The sequence below is a fragment of the Lepidochelys kempii genome, chromosome 3 (genome assembly GCF_965140285.1).
Source record: "Lepidochelys kempii isolate rLepKem1 chromosome 3, rLepKem1.hap1, whole genome shotgun sequence".
Classification (NCBI taxonomy): Eukaryota; Metazoa; Chordata; order Testudines; family Cheloniidae; genus Lepidochelys; species Lepidochelys kempii.
Window position 1 is genome coordinate 176,299,430 of NC_136382.1, and position 23,516 is coordinate 176,322,945.

General features: G+C 42.1%; 1 protein-coding gene across 8 annotated transcripts in view; it reads left to right on the forward strand.

Moving 5' to 3' along the window:
- EPAS1 (endothelial PAS domain protein 1) overlaps positions 1-23,516 on the forward strand; it is a 151,500-nt gene that overhangs the window by 46,310 nt on the left and 81,674 nt on the right. Inside the window, exon 1 of one of the 8 annotated variants that reach the window (XM_073339115.2) lies at positions 8,652-8,856. The exons of the other annotated variants lie outside the window; for them this stretch is intronic. The gene's annotated coding sequence lies outside the window, so the exon portion shown is untranslated. Of the gene's footprint in view, positions 1-8,651; positions 8,857-23,516 lie in introns of those variants that run through there. 8 annotated transcript variants of the gene reach the window in all.

The following is a 23,516-nucleotide window of genomic DNA, read 5'->3' on the forward strand; positions in this document are numbered from 1 at the left end:
GCAGAAAGGCAATAATACAAATATAACAGCAGAGCTTGCCATTAGCAGTTTAAACAGATAATGTCTTCTGAGTGACTGTAGCCCACTCCTGTCCTGTTTTTACTTTGGTAGAGGCTTTTTCAGCATAAGTGTAGGGCAGTAAGACATTATTTATTCTAAAATCCCAAAGCAAACTTCCTGTATTTTAGTACTACTATTGTCCTTTTGTAGTCTTGTCTTCATATCATATTTTACTGTCAAAGGGTGTGGATGATTTGAAGCAATACAATTAGTTTGCCATAATTGGTATTAGTACCAGCTATTCTACTTAAGGAATGTGTCTGTTGTGGGGCAAGCAGTTTGAGATGATGATTTATCCTTCTGCAGTGACGTCAACTCATGCAACCTTATTATGAGGGTTGCAATATTTAATTTTTTTCCCAAAGGAAGCCCTAGCTCCTGGACTCCTGTGATTAAATGGGAATATCAGCTTTCATTTTTTTAAACGAAAGTTTTTAGCCCTTGTGGTTGCAAAGAAAAGTATTAAAATGTGGCCTGAGTGCACCCTAAAAGCTCACAAACCAGAGGGCAAATAAAAAGAACACAAAATCTATAATGTTTTTTAAAAATCTCATGTTTTTAAACCAATTTCATGATTTTGGTGAGCTTGACTCATGATTTTTTGAATATTTAGGGCTGCTGTTGTGATTGTTACCTGTAGTGCTGCTGTGTTGCTTCTTTCATAGTATAACTGGACAGACTAATTTACTGAAATTGTCTGTAAAAAATACTCTTTTTTTAAATTGCAGTTGTGATAGTCTGCAGAGGGAACAACTGCTAAATTCTGTTTCCAGTACATAGAACTATTTTGAGTTTGCAGCCTGGAACCTAATGGACAGTGCTTGCCAGTTTGCAAATGTCAAGGACAGTTACCCTGTGACATTTTTTTTATGGTCTGTCTATGATAGTCCTTTAGAATGACTGTCCTTTCTGCAGTGCTACTGTTATTTATTACTTAATAATTGTATTGCAATAGCACCTAAAATTCTCAGTCAGGATCAGGGCTTCACTGTACTAGGCACCATACAAAAATATATGAAGACAAAGTTGCTGTCCCAAAGAGCAAGATGTCTAGCAGATTATGAAAGGTGTGGGAGAGGCACACGTTGACTGTATACAAACTTGCATATACATATATATTTGTATTATAACAGTTGTTATAAGTTAATAAAGACTAAGGTATTTAGGTGCCTACCTCTTATTGATTTCAATAGGAGTTAGGCACTTAAATATTTTTGCGTTTCTGGGCCAAATTATCAGCTATTCCTATCTGTCACACAATCTAGCTATCGCTGGTTACATGATTTCTTATAAGCACCGTGGAGCGTAGGTGGCAATTTAGACAAAATAGGGATGACTGACTTCCTATCTGATAGCAGAATTCTGCTATTATTGTAATGTTTTATTGTAAACAAATACTTTGGATTTCATGAATACCATAGGAGAGTTTCAATACCACGAATGCCATAAGAGTATTTCAAGTGTAAACATTTTCTATTGTACTTTTATGTGAAAAATACATTTGTGTTAAAATCTTTTGAGACAGTTTGTCTAATATTGTTCTGAAGTTCATTGCTGTATATTGTACTTGAATAGTGATTATTATAAATATTACAGATATGTGTCTTTCTTAAGTCATACGTGTGTATCATGTCTGCATCTGCATTCTCTGTGACATGTGTAACTCCCATTGGATCTAAGTGTTTAGGAAATGTACAAATATACGCTATAAACAACCAGGGGTTAGCTTAGTACTGGGTCTTGCAATGCAGTTTATTTAAACAAGACAAGTTTGAAAGTTTTTGGTAGATTTCATTTGGTAATGGTTTTATTTACAGTACTACTGGTAGCAAAAATAGAATCAACCTCCTTCAGAAATGCATTTGGCAGTGAAATTGCTATTAGATGTAATTACTAAGAATTGTCCTGTTGAAGTGTATAATAGCTGACCTGGGAATGAAGGTGTACTTGGAGAACAATTTATACCATATGGTACTCTGTTCCAAGGAAGCTGGCTTTTTATTCATTCACATCATTTTCATAAAACCCATTTGGCTCTGCTTAAGTAGAAAACAAATAAATAATAGCAGATTACTATTAATTATTAGTTGGTATGGTTATCTATTTGTTTAGCAGCAAAAGTGTGCTCAATGTTTTGATTTGTTCTTAGCACACTGTTTTTGGTCACAAAAACCTAAATCTATTCACAGAGATAAAACAAGTCTGTGACGACAACCTGTGATTGGGGTGACAGAAATCTGGTTGCCAACATACAGTAGAAACTGTATACTGGCTTCTAATTATAAACAGGCAGGACTGTTTACAAACTGATTATTCAGGCACAAGTTTAAACTGCCATGAAAACAAAGCAAAGCTTATAAGGCCACTAGAACTGCATAGGAAGAAGGTTGTTCTTATACACTGACACACTATTTATATACTTCTATTTAAATACAGCAATGGACCTTACCAAAGACCCAAACAGAGTTCAAAACAAAGGCCAAAAAATAAAATCCAGATTACAATGGGTAAGAGTAGTAGCAGCGAGAGAGAGAGTGAGTGTGTGTGTGTAAAATATATACCTTAGAGCTATCTGGAAAATGCCCCCCCCCCCCACCGCAGAAAAATGTTGACTTTTTGCAAAAAAAACCCCTGAAAACTGAAAAACTTCAGCCAAAAACTGTTGAAAGCTACCCCCCCCCCTTTTTTTTTTTGGATGAACTATTGGAAAACTTTTGAGGAAAGCAGACACTTTCTTCAAAAAATTTCGTTCTGTCGATAACCTTTTTTTCCCCCAGTGGAACACTGGGTTTTCAGTCAGCCCTATACAAATTGTGTGGTCAGATCCTGAGAGTTGCTGAGCACAGGCTAAGCACCCCTACCTTCTATTGACTCCAGTGGCTCAGCAACTTCTTCGACTGTGCATCTATGATGGTATGTGCAAAGCCTGAATTGCACTTCTAGATTATCTGCAGCTGAAAATGGCGACAGCAGGGAACCTGAGCTGTTCAAGTGGCAACAGAGATAGAGAATGGGAGGCCTAAGTTGTGTGGAGTGCTGACTAGCAAGATAGTGTCCATGTAAAGAACCAAAAAGCACCTGGAAAGAGCACAGGACTGGCAGTAAGGCTCAGATCCCAAAAGGTATTACAGGTGCCGAACTCCCATTGACTTCAGTGGGAGTTAGGCACCTAAATATCTTTGAGGATCTCATTCTAAGGCCATCTCTCCATTAATATCAGAGGACTAGCTGTGTTAGTCTGGATCGGTAAAAGCGGCAAAGAGCCCTGTGGCACCTTATAGACTAACCGACGTATTGGAGCATAAGCTTTTGTGGGTGAATACCCACTTCGTCTGATGCATGTAGTGGAAATTTCCAGAGGCAGGTATAAATATGCAAGCAAGAGTCAGGCTATGGATAACGAGGTTAGTTCAATCAGGGGGGATGAGGCCTGACTCTTGCTTGCATATTTATACCTGCCTCTGGAAATTTCCACTACATGCATCCGACGAAGTGGGTATACACCCACGAAAGCTTATGCTCCAATACGTCTGTTAGTCTATAAGATGCCACAGGACTCTTTGCCACTACTCCATTAATAGGTGATCTGAGTAGCATCACTAAGTGAGCTGTAGCTCATGAAAGCTCATGCTCAAATAAATTTGTTAGTCTCTAAGGTGCCACAAGTACTCCTTTTCTTTTTGCGAATACAGACTAACACGGCTGCTACTCTGAAACCTGTCATTATGCAAGGCACTGAATTTAGCCGTATGGAGCGGAAATCTATCAACTTCATGACAAAACTCATACAGATACAGGCAGACGTCATCTTCCTTTCCAAATGCAAACAGATGGACATCGTACCAAAAGGACTGAAGGTAAAAAATCCATTACAATCTACATACCACACAGACTATGCTGACAGCTTGTGCCACACGCTCTCAAAGGAACTGCGGAACCACCTGATCAACATCCTCTACAGCAAACAGGGAAAGATTAAGAATGAGCTCTCAAAACTGGATACTCTCATAAAAAACAATCTTCCACACAAACTTCCTCGTGGCTAGACTTTACAAAAACTAGACAAGCCATTTACAATGCACACTTTGCTTCTCTACAAAAGAAAAAGGACACTAAACTATCTAAACTACTGCATACCACAAGGGGTCACAACAGTGGTTCCCTTAACTCATCCAGCAATATTGTTAATCTATCCGACTATACTCTTAGGACAGATTCTTCTGCTGGGCTATCTCGGGGCCTCTCCTTCTGCCCCTCCACCCCCACGAACATGATACAGTTCTGTGGTGACCTAGAATCCTATTTTCGACACTTCTGACTCAAGGAATATTTCCAACACACCTCTGAACAACATACTAACCCACAGAGAGCTTTCTACCAAGTCTACAAAAAGAAGGACTCTGGGTGGACTCCTCCTGAAGGTCGAAACAACAGACTGGATTTCTACATAGAGTGCTTCCGCTGACGTGCATGGGCTGAAATTGTGGAAAAGCAGCATCACTTGCCCTATAACCTCAGCCATGCAGAACACAATGCCACCCACAGCCTCAGAAACAACTCTGACATCATCATCAAAAAGGCTGACAAAGGAGGTGCTGTCGTCATCATGAATAGGTCGGAATATGAAGAAGAGGCTGCTCGGCAGCTCTCCAACACCACTTTCTACAAGCCATTACCCTCTGATCCCACTGAGGGTTACCAAAAGAAACTACAGCATTTGCTCAAGAAACTCCCTGAAAAAGCATAAGAACAAATCCGCACAGACACACCCCTAGAACCCCGACCTGGGGTATTCTATCTGCTATCCAAGATCCATAAACCTGGAAATCCTGGACGCCCCATCATCTCAGGCATTGGCACCCTGACAGGAGGATTGTCTGGCTATGTAGACTTTCCTCTTCAGGCCCTACGCTACCAGCACTCCCAGCTATCTTCGAGACACCACTGACTTCCTGAGGAAACTACAATCCATCGGTGATCTTCCTGAAAACACCATCCTGGCCACTATGGATGTAGAAGCCCTCTACACCAACATTCCACACAAAGATGGACTACAAGCCATCAGGAACAGTATCCCCGATAATGTCGCGGCAAACCTGGTGGCTGAACTTTGTGACTTTGTCCTCACCCATAACTATTTCACATTTGGGGACACTGTATACCTTAAATCAGCAGCACTGCTGTGGGTACCTGCATGGCCCCACAGTATGCCAACATTTTTATGGCTGACTTAGAACAATGCTTCCTCAGCTCTCGTCCCCTAATGCCCCTACTCTACTTGCGCTACATTGATGACATCTTCATCATCTGACCCATGGAAAAGAAGCCCCTGAGGAATTCCACCATGATTTCAACAATTTCCATCCCACCATCAACCTCAGCCTGGACCAGTCCACACAAGAGATCCACTTCCTGGACACTACGGTGCTAATAAGCGATGGTCACATAAACACCACCCTATACCGGAAACCTACTGACTGCTATTCCTACCTACATGCCTCCAGCTTTCATCCAGACTACACCACATGATTCATTATCTACAGCCAAGCTCTACGATACAACCGCATTTGCTCCAACCCCTCAGACAGAGACAAACACCTACAAGATCTCTATCAAGCATTCTTACAACTACAATACCCACCTGCTGAAGTGAAGAAACAGATTGACAGAGCCAGAAGAGTACCCAGAAGTCACTTACTACAGGACAGGCCCAACAAAGAAAATAACAGAACGCCACTAGCCGTCACCTTCAGCCCCCAACTAAAACCTCTCCAACGCATCATCAAGGATCTACAACCTATCCTGAAGGACGACCCATCACTCTCACAGATCTTGGGAGACAGGCCAGTCCTTGCTTACAGACAGCCCCCCAACCTGAAGTAAATACTCGCCAGCAACCACACACCACACAACAGAACCACTAACCCAGGAACCTATCCTTGCAACAAAGCCCGTTGCCAACTGTGCCCACATATCTATTAAGGAGACATCATCATAGGGCCTAATCACATCAGCCACACCATCAGAGGCTCGTTCATTTGCACATCTACCAATGTGATATATGCCATCATGTGCCAGCAATGCCCCAATGCCATGTACATTGGTCAAACTGGACAGTCTCTACGTAAAAGAATAAATGGACACAAATCAGACGTCAAGAATCATAACATTCAAAAACCAGTCGGAGAACACTTCAATCTCTCTGATCACTTGATTACAGACCTAAAAGTGGCAATACTTCGACAAAAAAACTTCAAAAACAGACTCCAACGAAAGACTGCTGAATTGGAATTAATTTGCAAACTGGATACAATTAACTTAGGCTTGAATAGAGACTGGGAGTGGATGGGTCATTACACAAAGTAAAACTATTTCCCCATGTTTATCCCCCCTCCACCCCCCACTGTTCCTCAGATGTACTTGTCAACTGCTGGAAATGGCCCACCTTGATTATCACTACAAAAGGTTCCCCCCCCTCCACTCTCCTCCTGGTAATAGCTCACCTTAAGTGATCACTCTGGTTACAGTGTGTATGGTAACACCCATTGTTTTATGTTCTCTATGTATATAAATCTCCCCACTGTATTTTCCACTGAATGCATCCGATGAAGTGAGCTGTAGCTCACGAAAGCTTATGCTCAAATAAATTGGTTAGTCTCTAAGGTGCCACAATTACTCCTTTTCTTTTTGCGAATACAGACTAACACGGCTGCTACTCTGAAACTAGAGCTACTGGCAGTATGCAGAGTTTGGGACTAACTGGGTGTGGTAAACAAAAAGAAGTGATCCTTCTGCCCCTTCTACCACCTGAGCATGTTGTTTGACCTTGCAAAAGGGAAAATATGCCTGTCTCAATAAAGGGTGAGTTAAAACTACTTACTGGTTTGACAATTCGGGAGAATCTTAAATCATTGCTTTAGGAAGAGGGTCTGCCCTATTAAGGCAGTTTGTAGCTTGCTGAGGGCAGGTCTGCACTTAAAAACCTGCAGCAACGCCACTGTAGTGCATTAATGAAGACAATACCTATGCCGACAGGAAAGCTTCTTCCGTTGGCATAGTTAATCCACCTTTCTGAGAGGCGGTTGCTATGTGGGCGGGAGAATCTCTCCAGTTGACAATAGCGCTGTCTACACCAGGAGTTAGGTCAGTATAAATGCATTTCTCAGGGGGTATGAATTTTTCACTTCCCTGAGCAATGTAGTTATACCAATATAATTTTGTAGTGTAGACCTAGCCTAAGAATCTAATGGTCAAGGCCTTATTCCATAGTAACTAGTCTACATTATTTTAACACTCTCATTATTGGTCCTGTGAGAGAAAAAATCCAAACCTTCAGAATGAGGCAAGACATCTCACCATGACTACAAGTTTAGTAGGGTGGGGAGCTCCCAAGGATGCAGATGGTGTAGAGTAAATATTCCAGCTCTTCAGATTGTCTGCATAGTATTTTGTTGAGGTGTACACATGGCTCTTGGGATGATCACCTCACCTGGATTCTTTCATATGCTCTTACTTCGCCATCAGACAAGGGCTGCAAATATTCTAATGCCTGATTAAATTTCAGATTTTGTTCTTGCTCTCCTTGGCTTCTTCTGATCCTAGTTGGGTGTGAGCATGAGTATTCCATCTGGATTGTTTGCACTGAACTGTTTAGGTGTGCAGGCAAGAGCAATATATACTAAGTTTGATTTCAAGAATAAGCTTTCTCCTAGCATTTCTCTTTCTGAGCTACTATTTTATAAACTAAGTATGCAAGAAAAATCAAGTGAGATTTTTTATGGATAACTGTGGAGACTGAGGTCCATAGGAAAAGCACAGCCTGGGCAGTGGAAATACCAGTATACCTGCCAGTGTGCCTCAACCCTGTGGGGGACCATTAGTGTGTATTTCTTGACATTTCAATCCGTGGCCTCTCCAGACAGTCAGTTGAATTGCCAACTTTGGTGTGGGTGGTGGTTACTTTCTGAAAGGACGAACAAAGCACAAAATAGATGCCAGATGACAACAGGCTTTTCAGTCACTACTAATATGGGCTGGATTGATCCACTACTATCCTTTCCTATCCTGAATATCTTGTCTGTGGAAATTTCTTGACAGTTACTATGGCAGCGAGTATGAGTGAATGGTATAAATCTGAGGGCACCAAAATTTAAAGCAACAATTTGGTATTTGCTGCCAGGTGTATGGAGGAAGGAGAAGGAAATTCCTTCCATCTGGTTTGGCAGTGTGGACACGCACTGTATTTTCAAAGAAGAATTGATGTTTCTTCGTTCACAGGGTTAGACCCATTGTAAGTCACTTTGTTTCTAATCTGTCTTGTGTGTCTTGTCTTTTTTCTGTCCTCTGTTCGGAGTTCAACTTGCACTCTGGTTTGTAATCCTGTGGTCCTTTTCTATTTAACCTGGAGTTCATGCCTCTAAATTATCATTTTAAATAGGCCCATTGAAATGAGAGCATTTGTATGGAAAAGCCCACTGGTCCAGAATCTAGGATGGACACTGAAAGCTGTTCAACACTGGGCCATCATATTTTCCTGTCCAATATTTGAATGTCTTCCAAGAAACCTGTGTTTGTTTTTTTTTCCCTTGTAGGAGTATTTAAAAGAGGGAAAAAGGTGAAGTACCAGTGTGCTAAAAATAAGGGGAAATGCAAAATCTTAAGGAACTTAAGCAAAGAAAAATTCTGGTTTGATAAGCAAGAGGAAAAGTAAAGTGTCTGCTAAATGGACCCGACACTTGAAAGATGACTTTGTAAATCATTCTCCTCATAAAGCTGTCATTATCACAGAGATACCGGGTTAGTGTGTCCTTGTTTTTTGTTTTTGTTTTAAAATAAATCATATGCTGTGGTCATAATGAATGAAATTAATCTCTGTGCAGAGCCCTAGCACAGGGCCTGTATACCATGTATGTGATGTTTTGGGGTCTTAATTGAAAATTTAGTAGTATATTGAGTTTTGCTGTCCCTTTGCACAGGGACGAATTTCACCCAGTGTGCTTTCCAAAAGAGTTTTTTCCTCCCTTAAGGATATTAATTGTTCAGTTTGTTAAGCTGAACAGTAAGATTGCTTTTATCTTTATTTCTGTGAATGTTATAAACAGTTTATTGAGACAATCTGTGAATCTCTTCAATATTTAGATGCACTATAAAAGATGCTACAGAGTTGTTACACTTTTGACAGGCATTCTCATAGAGGTATGAAAAAGGCTGATAAAATGAGAAAACAAAACTTTAAATACTTAACCTCTATTAAGTAGATATTGTTGGAAAAATGTTCTGGCAGGTCGTCCAGTTCTGCTATCAAATCTTCTGTTGTTGTTTCTTTAAAATCTCTAGTGATAATCTTAAAATGCTTTTTAAAAATAATTTCTGTTTGAAAAGCTAACATAAAAGTGCAACGTATGGAGGAAATGCTAACAAAAATGTGGAGGAACAGTTTGTGCTTTTTATGTATTGTGGGGGCTTATTTCAATAATGCTGAAAAATAAGTGAAATGAAAGGATGGAACTTTTTAATATATAATAGTTTGTTTTTCTGAGGTGTTTTATTCATTAAATATTCATTTAGCGAAAACTACATTTTAAGCTTCTAAGAAAAGTGGAGTTTATACATAGATTAAGTAGAATCTACTACTGTGCATTTGATCATTTTATGAAATTGTTACTGAAACACATTGAATAATGCAAATCAGCTTTGTAAAAATCAAAGAGCTCAGAATTCCATCTCTTTCACTGTTGGCATATCAGTATGTGCCAGTGTTGAAGGACTTAAGCAAATATTTCTTCATCTAAAAGAGAGAGACTTTTCATTTTGTTTCTGTTTTATAAGCTGTAAAAATATAGTTTTTTGTAAGTAATGTCTTCTCTAGCAGCTGCAGCCTGTTCTGTACAGCATAGTTAACTGCACCATTATTTGAATATAATTCAGTAATATTACATCAGTCCCAGCAGTGTTACTTTTGGATTTAGCTTGTATCACAATGTGTACAGTATGCTCTTTATATGCATGAAGTTGAAAATTCCTTTGCACTTCCATTTCAAACAGGAGCTGTGGTGCTGTTATTTCTCAGTATATCCCATCTTAGGTCTCTGTAATATCCCAGTGGAGACTCCTCATGAAAAAACAATTATTTTTGGCACCGCATGTACTTTCTCTAACCTTATTATTTTTCTTCTTTCCTTGCCGTTTCTCTTGAGAAGCAGTAGTTTTTGGAACAACCATTCAGGCCAGCTGATTAAATAAATAAATAAATTTATCAAAGAACAAGAGAAAATAAAAGTTTTTATATATATTTTTCCCACCAAGACCACTGCTATCAAAAGAAAGGAGGCCCATGGGATGCCTGCAAAACTGTATGTGCAGTCTCTGTGACTCCATGTGAATAGGAACATTGGTCCTTTTCTTGGAGCAACTTTCTGCTCTGGATGCATAACTGTGTGTGTTTGTGTGTGTGTGTGTGTAGATGTGCAACTGTGTGCACCTTTCTGTGTGTGATCTCAGGCTTTCTGTTTGAAGTTTGGCAGTTACACAAATTAGAACTGAAATAATTTAAACACAAAAGAACTAGGGCCAGATGCCCACCAAGTGCAAAAAGGAGTAGCTGTGCAGTTTTACCCCAGCTGAGGATCTAGGCCATTATCGAGGCCCATCCCCCTGCCCTGCCCCTTCCCCCAAAGCCCACCCCATATCCACCTCTTCCCCAGGCCTCTCCCCTGCCCCACCCTTCTGCTATGGGGCTGGGCTGGGAGCTGCTGTAGATTGACAGGGAGCCTGCCAGCCGGTAGGAGGTAGCCTCGGCTGAGTACGGGCAAGTGGGGGTTAATGACTCAGTGCCTCTCCCTGCCTCGTGGTAACCGGACTTTTGGTGTTGGGTCAGTACATCTAACTGGACACTGCCAGGTCCTCTTTTCGACTGGACTTTCCAGTCGAAAACTGAGCATCTGGCAACCCTACCTGCAGAGGAACATAACAATAAACAAATTTACAGGCAGAAGACTTTGCACAAATTCTATTACATAATATGGGCCTAATTGTAATTTACATCCAATTTGAGACCTCTTTAAACTTCCAGGGTGGTGTAAATGGGCTTTAGTGTAAATGAGAGTCAGGCTCTAAATGTAAATATGTGCTCTGTGGTTTATTTAGCATTAGCAAATGAAGGCTCAAAATGAAATGGTTGCAAAATATTAATCCCTACTGGCTGTTGCATACAACAGAAATAAATTAAGTAAAACTCTCCCATCTCTGACGCAATGGTATGACAGCCATGCTGCTCTGTGAGACCAGAATTCTTGAGTAAAGTCAGGTGTTTGCTTCTGGTATCAGTGGAACCTAAGTAATGCAGCATGCTTGGTCTGCAGGGCCGAGAAAGAGCAGGAAGGTGCCAAAACAAAGTGTGTATATGGCTCCTCTGCAGCTGGCCACCATTTGGTTGGAGTGGCTTTAAAAGCTTCCAAGAAGATTGCACAGTCTCTTCCATCTGGAGGACAAATGTTCCAAGGTGTGAGCAGCTGGAGAGGGGGGGAAAACGGCCTTCTTAGGGTATAGCTACACTTAAACAGCTACAGTGGTGCTGCTGCAGAGCTTCAGTTTAGACCCTTCCTACACAGATGTTGGTAATCCACCTCCAGGAGAGGCGGTAGCTACTTCGATGGAAGAATTTGTCTGCCAGTCTAACGCTGTCTACACTGCAGCAGTATTATCACCTAGGCCTAGGGTGGCAAATTTGCAGGGGCGGCAAATTTATAATAGCAGCATTTTTGTAATCGCAGCCTCAGTGACGCCATGATACTACCAATCATAGCGTGTATGGAAACCACCCACGACGGCGCAAAGCCATTTAGTTGGCATACTCGCGAGAACCCTAAACGTTAATAATATGATCGGAAGGAAGAAATGAAGCGGTTTTCAGTTAAAAAAAAATGCTCTGATATCAAAAATGCGCAAAATGTATCAGTTAGTGCCAACAGTAAGACAGAAAAAATAGTTGAAAGTAGTAGTGAAGTAAAAAGTGAAAATACTGGTGTTGATATTGAAAATATTGATGTGATTAAAGTACATACTGAAACTAATGAAGAAATTCTGGCTGTGGTTAGTGTTGAAGAAAATGCTTCAAATATTAGCCTGTCAGAGACTACCAGGAATCATGACGATCTGGATATCTTTGACAATACTGCAGAGATTTGCGAATCATGTCCATCAGAAATTCAATCTGACATTGAAATATCTACCATAAGTGATGACCCGGCCCAATGGATATTGAACGATGATACAATTGAGTATATATCAATGCATGGTACTAAACAAAATATTGATAGTGATTTTACTAACTCAAAAAGACAATATACTTATAAAATGCATGTTCTAACAAACAATGTGTTCAAATGACATCTCTTAAACCGTGAAATAAAGCCACGGCAATATCTTGTATATTCGGAGAGCAAAGGAGCCGTGTTTTGTGCCCCATGTCGATTATTTGGAGGGATCTCTAGTCTGGCAAGCTCGACTAGTCTCTAGTCTCAAGATCTCTAGTCTTGAAAGTGCAACTGAACATAAAGTGTGTGCACTGACAATGGTGAAGAGAGGCAAATTATCCAGAAGAATTGGTACGAATTTAAAATTTCAAATGGAAGAAGAAATTATTTATTGGAGAAATGTGTTTGAAGAGGATTGTAGCAGTGGTAAAGAAACTTTCAAGCAGAGGACTTGCATTTAGAGGTAAAGTGGAAAAATTTGGATCAACTTATAAGGGCAGTTACGCGATGACCCTTGAGCTTGTCGCAGAATTTGATCCATTTTTAGCATATCACATTGCATGTTACGGGAAATGAAGGTCGAGGTAACGTATCTTATCTTTCATCCTATATATGTAATGAATTTATAAAATTAATGGTTTCAAATGTGATCTCAAATATTATTAAAGAAATAAAAGAAGCCAAATATTTCTCGATAAGCATTGACTCAACCCCCAACCCATCTCATGTTGATCAATTGGCTTTTATACTGAGATATGTAAACGATGATGGCATACCAGTAGAGAGGTTCCTTTGTTTTTTACCAAATACTGGCCACAAATCAGAACAGTTAGCTGATGCTGTACTTTCAACTTTGAATTGTTATGGATTAGATATGTCAAACTGCCGTGGCCAGTCATACAACAATGCCACTAACATGTCTGGTGTATATCGCGGGTTGCAAGGAAGAATAAAGAATATAAATCCTTTTGCTGTGTATGTGCCTTGCTCTGCGCATTCTTTAAATCTGGTTGGAGTATGTGCAGCAGAAAGTTGTCAAGAAGCATCTTCATTTTTCTCAACTGTCCAACGTCTTTATTCATTTTTTTCTGCCTCTACTCACCAGTGGGAGATATTACTATCTAATTTGAAGCCAGTCTGTAAAGTAATAAAAAGACTTTCTGAGACTTGATGGTCATCTTGAGTGGAAGCTTGTCATAATTTGAGTGAAAACCGGAATGCCATAATCAAAGCCTTAAATACAATAAAGGAAGATGCTACTGAGAAACCTGTTACATGTAATGAAGCTGCAGGTCTGCAGCGAAAACTCGATCAACTTGAGGCAGCTTTTATGGCTGTATTTTGGAGCTCACTCTTGGATTGATTTCATATAACTAGCCAAAAACTGCAAAATGTTAATATTGATATACAGACAGTTGTAGAAATCTACAACTCACTAATAGGATACATTAACTCTGTACGGGACTTGTTTGATATGTATGAAGAGAAAGCCAAAGAAAAATCTGAAATTGAAGATTACGAATTTGACACAAGGTGAAAAAGAAAGCGTAAACTTCAATCTGATGAGACACGTGAAGGTAACGTGGAAATGTGTGGTAGAGATAAATTTAAAGTAGATACCTTTTTAACAATACTAGACCTTGTATGCTCCAAATTAAAACACAGAAGTAATGTGTATCAAGAAATGTATGGCAGATTTCAGTTTCTCGCTAACATTACCAATACTTCAACAACAGATATAACAGTTCACGCTAACAAATTACAGCTATGCTACCAAGGAGATTTAGAAAAATCATTCATGAATGAGTGTCTACATTTTCAATCGTATTTGGAAGGTGTCGAAATTCCTGAAAATGAAAATAAGTCAATTTTAAGATACTGCAGCCTTCTTCGAAATTGAAACATTCATTCCCTGTATCCAAATATTGATATTGCCTTCCGAATGTTCGTTTGCATACTGCTACAAACTGTTCAGCGGAATTATCATTTTTGGCATTAAAAAGGGTGAAAAACTATTTGAGCGCTAATCTCAGTGAAGAAAAATTGAACTCCCTTTCTCTCCTGACAACTGAAAAGAATCTAACAACTTCTCTGGATTATACAGAATTAATTAATAAGTTTGCCGCTTAAAGGCATAAACAAATGTAACTACTTACTACTCTCATACTTCTATTTCTTGTATCTACATAAAATATTTGATATACACCGGACCCCCGCTTGAACACGGGGTTTTGGATCCTTGCGCGTTCCGTGCTGTAAGCGAAATTGTGCTATACAGATGTGCATTCAAGTGAGGGTCCGCTGTACTTGTAATTTTATTTATAATAAAACTTGTAAATTTTCAATTATTTTAATGATATTTACATTCATTTTAGTTCAAACGAATTTGTAAAAAAGCTAAAACAAGTTCATATGGGGCCGGGGGCGGCAATTATTTCAGGGCCTAGGGGCGGCAAAATCATTAATCTGCCACTGCTACACTGTGGGATAAATTGGCTTAGCTATATCTCTTGGGATATGGATTTTGCACACTCCTGATTGCTTTAACTGTGCTGATATAAGTTCCTAGTGTAGTCTCTGGTGACTGAGGAGCCTCTGAAGATAAAAACATTATTAGCACTGAAATGTCAGTAGAAGTCAATGGAGCTAGTCTCATTTACACCCGCTGCGGATCTCGCCAAGTATTTAGTGACAGTTACCTTATATTGTTATCTGACACATCCACTCAGAATAGGATCCGTCTCTGGAAACTGGCAAATGTTGAGCCTATAGCCACTTCTTATTTCAGTTTTGTTGTATCTAAAATGTTTTGCTTCTGATGTCACTATTTGATCTATATCATAACTGCATGTGTTTGCATAATAGCATGGCCCAGGCTATTTCTACCTGTGTGTTTATATGGTATTGATTTCAGAAGGCTTGCATGGCTATAAGTGTGGACAGAATTTGACCCTCTGAATTTAATAGTGTATGATTAGGAACGGTTTGTTTGCTTGCTGTTTTGTACATGATACAATGTTTCATAAGCCTGGTCTACACTAAAAAGTTAGGTCAAAGGAAGCTGCCTTAAGTCAACCTGTTAATGTATGTGTCTACACTACCGGGTCCTTTACATTGACCTGAGTTGCCTCTGATGTTGTTTTATGTAATCCACCTCTGAGAGCGGCGTATTGCTTAGTTCGATTTTCATGGGTGGACTGTGAGGTAGGGAAGATGCAGCGTTGTGTAATTTGACTTAATTGGCCTCCAGGTCGTATCCCACAATGCTCATCTGTGACCGCTCTGGAGAGCATTCTCAACTCTGCTGCACTGCAGCCAGGTACACCGGAAACAGCCCGTCCCCCACTATAGCCCCGGAAAATTTTGATTTCCCATTTCCTGTTTGATCAGCATTGGGACCATGCCAGCTTGAGCACAGCTGATCATGGAGACTACATGCCCCTAATGTGCTCCCGCCTGGTCTGCACAGGAGGTGGTGGATCTCACTGCTGTGTGGGGAGAAGAGTCTGTGCAGGCAGAGCTCCGATCCAGCAGAAGAAACGCTGACATCGATGCGAAGATTGCTTATGAAATGGGGGAGAGGGGCTACACAAGGAACACACAGCAGTGCCATGTGAAAATAAAAGAACTTCACCAAGCGTACCAGAAGGCAAAGGAGGCAAACAGTCGTTCTGGTGCTGAACCCCACACGTGCCAGTTCTACAACAAGTTGCATGCGATTCTCGGGGGTGACACTTACTTCCAGCACCCCCACAAGCAGTGTGGACACCTCTGAGGGGTGTGTGCCTAGGGACAACAAGGAGGATGATATGGTGGATAAGGAAGAGGAGGAGGAGAATGGGAGACAGTTGAGCGGTGGATCCATTCTCCGAGAGCCAGGAAATATTTTTAACCCTGGAGCCCTGAGGGTCACAGTGCTGGGAAAGTCACCTCTGGGGAGTCTACAGTTACAATGAAAACCCAGTTAAACTTTAGCGGGCGCACACACATTCGGTGGTACTCCATGTTTACTGTGAAGAAAAAGCGAGGTGCTGTGGCTCTCTGCTTACAAGAGGCCGCTTCAGCTACGCAGAGGGCAGCCCAGGAATCCCCCATGGATATCGCTAGGAAACTTTCCTGGAGGTAGTACTCTGCAATCCTTTGCAGAAGGTTTCTGGGCAGGGCAGTCTTATTTCTTCCACCAAGGTAGGACACTTTCCCACCCCGCTCCTGAATTAATTCTTCTGGCATCATTGCAGTGCACAGCATAGCAGCATAAGGACCGGGTCTATACCCAGACACTTGCAGCATCTCCTTTCTTTCCGCCTCTGGTACCCCTAGGAGACAAATATCACATAGGGTCGCTTAGGGGAAACAGGGGAAGTTCTCATTAAAAGTGCTCTTACACGGAAAAAAAAAAAGGGCATGTAGACCCACACCATCCCCCCACATTCTGGATCGCCAGACCATGCAGCCGCTAATGTGCCTTTACTGTGCTCGGCGTAGGTCAGCAAGTAGTTTAAAGTGGCTAATAGGGAACTGGGGCCCCATATGAGAGATTACGCATTTGGGAGTGAAAACGTCCTGCTCCCCACCTGTAAACAGCTTCCCGTCGTGCTATGGGGAAGGGCCATTGTTTGACTAGCTACCTTTGCTCTTGACATGAGTCTGCCATAAATTTCATTAAAAGTGTGGTCACCCATGACCCAGGAGGGCCTACTCACCATGGCTGGAGCAGCAAAATAGCACAGTGAATGGTTACGGATTCTGATTATGTTATGGCTTGCACCTAGTATAATAAGGTGGGTTTTTTTCTATCCAAAACGGCCTTGCTTTGGAAACATTTTATTCGTGTACAATGGCTCCTTTATTTTTTTTTCCCCATGACTGACAGCTGGAAATGTCCTTCAGCGTGTCATCCACACCTGAAAGCAGACTTTCACTGATTAGAAGGAGAAGAAAGAGAACGTGGGAAGACATGTTTACTGAGATAATGAACGCCTCTGGGACAGCTGACCCAGAGCTGAGAGCGTGGAGGACTTCACTGTCCGAGGAGTTTGACATGGACATGGAAAGCAGGAAAGCTTCCAATGAGCGAGAGTGTGCGGTGCAGGATGAGATGCTTTGGATTATGAGGGACCAAGCAGACATGTTGAGGCATCTGGTTGAACTGCAGGAACAGAAGCAGGAGGGTAAAGTGCTTCTGCAGACCTGCTGGACAGTCAGTCAGCATTGCTTGGTACAGAATCAGCCTCCCACAAGTGTTCCAGGAGGCATGGGTGAAAAGTCCATTATCCCTTTCACTTAACGCAGGGGGAGGGTTCAAGGAACAGAAGGTGCCCATTCACAGACCTTTGATGGTCTGGAATGCGTTGTTACGTTACACAGCTGAAAATGTTTCTCCCGTTCCAACTTTACAACCCCTTTTCCCCAAGGTCACCTTTTTTTTTTTCTGTTCTGCCTCTTTATTTATGTTTGTTAAATAAAGTAAATGGATTTGAGAAATAAATGTTCTTTATTGAGTAGAAGCAGTGGGCTTGGGTGGGGGGTTGGCTTTACAGGGACAGTGATACAAGTCAGGTGAAGGTTTGGGAAAGCACAATGCAGACAAGCAGCTCACGTTACTGTGACTCATCATTGAAACTGTGGATATTTCTACTGCTAGTTCACACCAAACAGTTTTGTTGATTATCTGGTGTACGCAGGGGCACTTGTAGTAATGTAAATGGAGTTGCATCCACCCACACCAGCAATGATCTTGGCTTTTGTGTCTTAAAGGTGGCTTTTTTCCCCTTAGAAAGCAGTTTCCCCTACTCCTTGATCCTGCAGTAATCACAATGCTGAATCTGTGGCATCGCAGTCAATCGTTGTAACACACTAATGTAATGGCATTATAACATCACTTTGGGATGGATTAGAAGGAGAAGCTGGGCTAACAGTGCAAATGCACATCTTTGATAATGATCATCCGATCATTTGCATCCGATGAAGTGAGCTGTAGCTCACGAAAGCTTATGCTCAAATAAATTTGTTAGTCTCTAAGGTGCCACAAGTACTCCTTATCTTTGATAATAGTAAAGAACAAGTAGCCGTGTACCTTCAGTATTATATACACTAAATGTCTCTTTCTCAGATTTGATCCATGTGTAAAAGGGGAAATTAAAGTGTTTAAACTATATTAGTTTACAAGGATGTGCAGAAATGTAAAGTTGTTAAAGCAAGGCCATTTAAAAAAAATCAAATGGCTGTGCTTGCATTTGTTCACATTGTCTTAAAGTTTAAGCTCCTTTATACTCTTGGTGCTGTTGAAAGATTTTGTGTAATGAATAATTATCCTGTGTCACAAGAGTTAGCAACTGAGCTCAGCAACCCAAGCCCTAATTTTTAAAATATTTGAAATACTGATATTGAGGGCTACAATTGTTTCCTCTTTACATGTAGTTTCCACTTCACTCAAACATTTCACTGCCGCGCCAAATGTTGAGAGGCATGTCAACAATAAAGAATTGCTTAAATGCTCATCAAATTTTGATAGCAACCAAAATAATCCATTAGTTCTAAGACAATTTTATGTGTTGACTACTTGACCAAAATTCTTACCAACTTTTCTGTGACTTCACCTCCATTGTTGTGAAGATGAATTGTACAAATTCATTTCTGGTATAACTCCATTGAATTAATTAGTTTACCCCAGGAATGAATTTGGCCCAATCTAACTTGCCTCCAGCATAGTGTGTTAAGGTTCATATTAGTCTGAAGGATTCAAACTGGAGTGGGGATGGAGGAGGAGTGCCTTTTGTTTCTCATTATATGTCTTTGCATGCAGCACAAGAATGAGGTGGAAAATGCTAAAAAGAGAACCATTTTCTGTAGTCATTCTAGCTGGCACAGTGAAACTATTGCCTAAAAAAGCCAGCAAGCCAAAATACTAAACAGCTGGAAAGAAATTTTCAAGGACATTAAGTCTCTGAAAGATCTGGGCATGATTCTGATTCCAAGCTATAAATCTACTCACTTCAGTGAACTTAGCCTGGGTTTACACCAGGGTAATTGAGATAGGGTCATATTCTTATGTGCATAGTCTTCCTCTCTTTGAGTGGTCATTTATTCCCACATGCCTACTACTGTATAGGATGCATTTACATATATATACTTTCACTGTTCACGTAGGATTGCCAACTTTCTAATTGCACAAAACCGAACGCCCTTACCCCGCCCCACCCCTGCCCTGAGGCTCCACCCTTCTCCGAGGCCCCACCCCGCTCACTTTATCCCCCCTTTATCCTCCGTTACTTGCTCTCCCACACCCTCACTCACTTTCAACAAGCTGGGGCAGAGTTTGGGGTGTGGGAGGAGGAGAGGGCTCCAGCTGGGGGTGCGGGCTCTGGGGTGGGGCTGGGGATGAAGAATTGGGGGTGCAGGCTCTGGGAAGCAGTGGAAGGGGGTTCCGACCTGGGGCAGGGGGTGGGGGTACGGGTTCCGGCCAGGTGGTGCTTCCTTACCTCAGGTGTCTCCCAGTCCACAGCACAGCAGGGCTAAGGCAGGCTCCCTTTGGCTCCTGGGAAGCGCAGCCAATGGGAGTTGTGGAGCCCAAGCTTGGGGCAAGGGCAGTGCGCAGAACCCCCCGGCCACCCCTCTGCCTAGGAGATAGAGAGACATGCCAGCAGCTTCCTGTGGACTGCATAGAGCCTGCCTTAACCCCACTGTACTGTTGACCGGACTTTTAGCAGCCCAGTCACCGGTGCTGACCAGAGCTGCCAGGGTCCCTTTTTGACTGTGTGTTCCAGTTGAAAACCGGACACCTGGCAACCCTATGCACATGGTCTATATATAAAGAGATCAACAAACACACAGACTTATGATCTTTGAAACAAAGTGGTTTAATGAGAACAGTAGTTATGTTTCCTTTGTGGAGATATGAGTAAATGGACTTGTGTTAAAAAGAAACCCTGTTTCCTCTCGAGTTCAGCCTGGATTATTCAACAAAGGCTCATGTCCAGACATTATTTATTTGAAATATGCATCCATAGAAACCTCTAACATTATCTATTTGAAGACATAATTAAAATTATGTTTCCAGAATCAGGGAGCATCATAGTGTACATTTAGGATATCATTTTCAATTATTTTACTTTTACGTTCAAGGTTTTACCTGCTGTTGTAATGTGTAGAGAAAATACACTACAAATCAGGGCCTTAATCCTACAAAGACCTGAAGAATGTGCTTAACTTGATGCGCTGTGGGTGAGATCTGCACCCCTGCTCCAGCCTCTTCACGCCAGGTAAAAGGGGCTGGAATGCTGTAAAGAGGCCCTAAGAGCAACTCTGGTCAGAGGAGGCTTTCCTCAGAGCTGTGTACTTTGGAAAACAGCCATAAGGCCTCTTCTGAGGGACCCTCCTTGCAAGCTCGGGGCTAGGAATAGGTGCTGTAGGGTGTGTTGGGCTGTACTATAACACACATCACTGCAGGAATTCTTAGCAGTGCTGCAGCCCGTAGGGCAATCCCATGGAGGAAGTTTTAACATAGACAGTGGTGTCTACGTTACTCTGGGGGGGGAAGGGGGGGAATCTCTGTTCACCAGAGCAGCCCAGATATAAGTTGGCAAAGCCACTTTAGCCTCCCTGCTTCTGGGCTGAGAGTTCTGTTGCACAAAATCTCACCTGGTGAGTAGTCCCACTCATGGGCGGTGCGTATAATAGGCTGGGGAAGGCTGTGCCTCCCTAAACAGCCCCACGTGGCCCTGCCCACGCTCCACCTGGAGGCCCCCTCCTGCTTGCCACTAGTTGTTCCAGCCCAGGCAGTCTGCTTCTCTTCCTGAAAGCTGGCTGGGGCTGGAGCTAGGACGACTGGGACTTGGGATGGCGGGGCTGCCCCAGGTGCTGGGTCTGCACTGTCCAGCACTCCAGGGGCTGGCGGAGGGGGGCTGTTTGCCACCCACCTGGTGCTCTGGGGCTGGAGGTACTTGGGTGGCCTGGGGTTGGGGTGGCTGGCGGCCGCAGGCGGGGCTCTGGGCATCGGCATGGGAAGGGTGTGGGAGGGGCAGGGCCTCAGGCAGAAGGGGTGGGCTGGGCCAGAGGGCAGCCTCCCCAAGCCCATGGTTCACCCATCGCCCATGGTCCCACTTATTAACAGGGTGAAGGCCTGGCCCCATTGAAGTCAGTGAGAGTTTTGCCATTGACTTCAATGGAGCCAGTTTCACACACAGTGAAATGGGGGTTAGGAGCCTCCAGCACCTTGTAAGGTTGGCTGTTGATACCATCTTGTTTATGAAGTGGCGATATTATGGTGGAAACAGCAGGGTGTGGGGTATTGCAAGTGTTTTTTTCAAACATCTTCCTTTCAAAGAAGTTTCTCTTCAGTCCTTGATGGTCCACACCCATTCTGCAAGCTGCTCTCTGATTGTTTCTTTCCACAAAGACATCCGGAGTGAAATTTTAACATAACTGTATGCCAGAGGTATCAGATAAGAGCTGGTGTTGTGGCTGCAAGTTTGGGCCTTATGGAGTACTAGTGATTTTAACCACAGGTCCCACAAACCTCAGTTGGTATTGCCCACATGGTAGGATGTGTACATCCAGAATATGTCAGCAGATTGAAGCAATTTTTTTTCAAGTCATTCACAAACCAGTGGAATTTAAGGCAAAATTTTGCCCACAGATTTGTGCAGAGAGGGTCACATTGAGGTAATCTGATGGCAGAATGTAGCCCTTAGCCTTAAAATAGTGGTCAGAATGAAAAGGAGACATGCTGATTTACCTGCGAATGGATCCACATGAAATAGTCTACCTTGAGCTGAACAGCCTTCATATTGGCTCAAGAAGGCCTATCACAGGCTGGAACATAGTCTGTGCCTTCATCTGAAAAATGAGGATGGTTGGGAGCAGAGTACAACTTCTAGGCCTGTGGCCTGCCTTTTGTTCACCCCTGTTCTTACCCTCTACTGCAGAGATAAAGCACACCTTTTCCTATGTGCTTTCAGATTAGGTAAATAGTTGACTTATCTGAAAGCAGATCTTAACAATGCTTGCCTAGCTTCTGAGTAATTCTGTGTACAGACCTGTAGCTTAGCTGTCAAGATTGACTGATTGCTACAACGAAAGGCTGCTGTGAGATTAGGATCTTTAATCTCTCTGAATACAAATAATTGATAAATATATAGTGCTGCATATTGACAAACTATCCTCAGTATCATGATGTGAGTCCAATTCCTATTTTACTACAGTTAACATAGATTTAAAAGTAGAGGTTGTGAAGAAAAGCAATACAACACAAAACCATTTTGTTGCTTGGAAAAGTGTATTTACAAAGCGGGTAGTGCAATTGCTGGTTTTCGAGGAGAACCTGCATTGAAACTGTCCTTGCTGGACACGTTTCTCAATGGCTGTTTTATCTGGCGTTACAAACAGCCTCTAAAAGATGTTAAATGTATTGTGCCAAACAGTTTTAACTTCAGATTAAAAGACTCAGTGATCCAGAACCATGGTTGTGGCTGAGTTATTGATAGTACCACTCAGGAGGGGAGGGTGTAAAAGGTGGCTTTGTACTTCTCTGACCCAAGGCTGGCTGTGTGCTAGGCTCATCCTACCCTCTAGACCAGTGGTTCTCAAACTTTTGCATTGGTGACCCCCTTTCACACAGCAAGCCTCAGAGTGTGACACCCCCCCATATAAATTTAAACCATATTTTTTATATTTAACTCTATTATAAATGCTGGAGGAGAAGCGGGGTTTAGGGGTGGAGGCTGTCAGCTCATGGACCTCCCACATAATAACCTCACAACCCCCTGAGGGGTCATGACCCCCAGTTTGAGAACCTTTGCTCTAGCCGTTCATAGAAATTAGAGCAGTTTGTGGGCTACTCTAAATTACCAAGATTGACAATAGCCTCAAGGGCCATTACAATAGTCAGGGATCATTGTGGTGTAGAGAAGCCCTAGTCATATCCCATTTACCAGTAGCCGTACCCCTTATTCTGAGCACAGTGAGTGGAGGTGGCATAGGATCCGAGTCTGCACCACTGGAGTTTGCCCCAGTGCTGGAGCAATCCTCCTGAGACCAGCCATGCTGGCATTAAGGTCTCTTTGCATCATGTGCACACTGCAAAGCAACTGAAGTACAGAGGAGAATTTGGGCCCGTATTTGCAGTTGCTAAAATTCTAACTTTAACTTTTTGCATTTCAAGTTCCACATAACTGCAGAGTTACAACACATGACTATAATAGA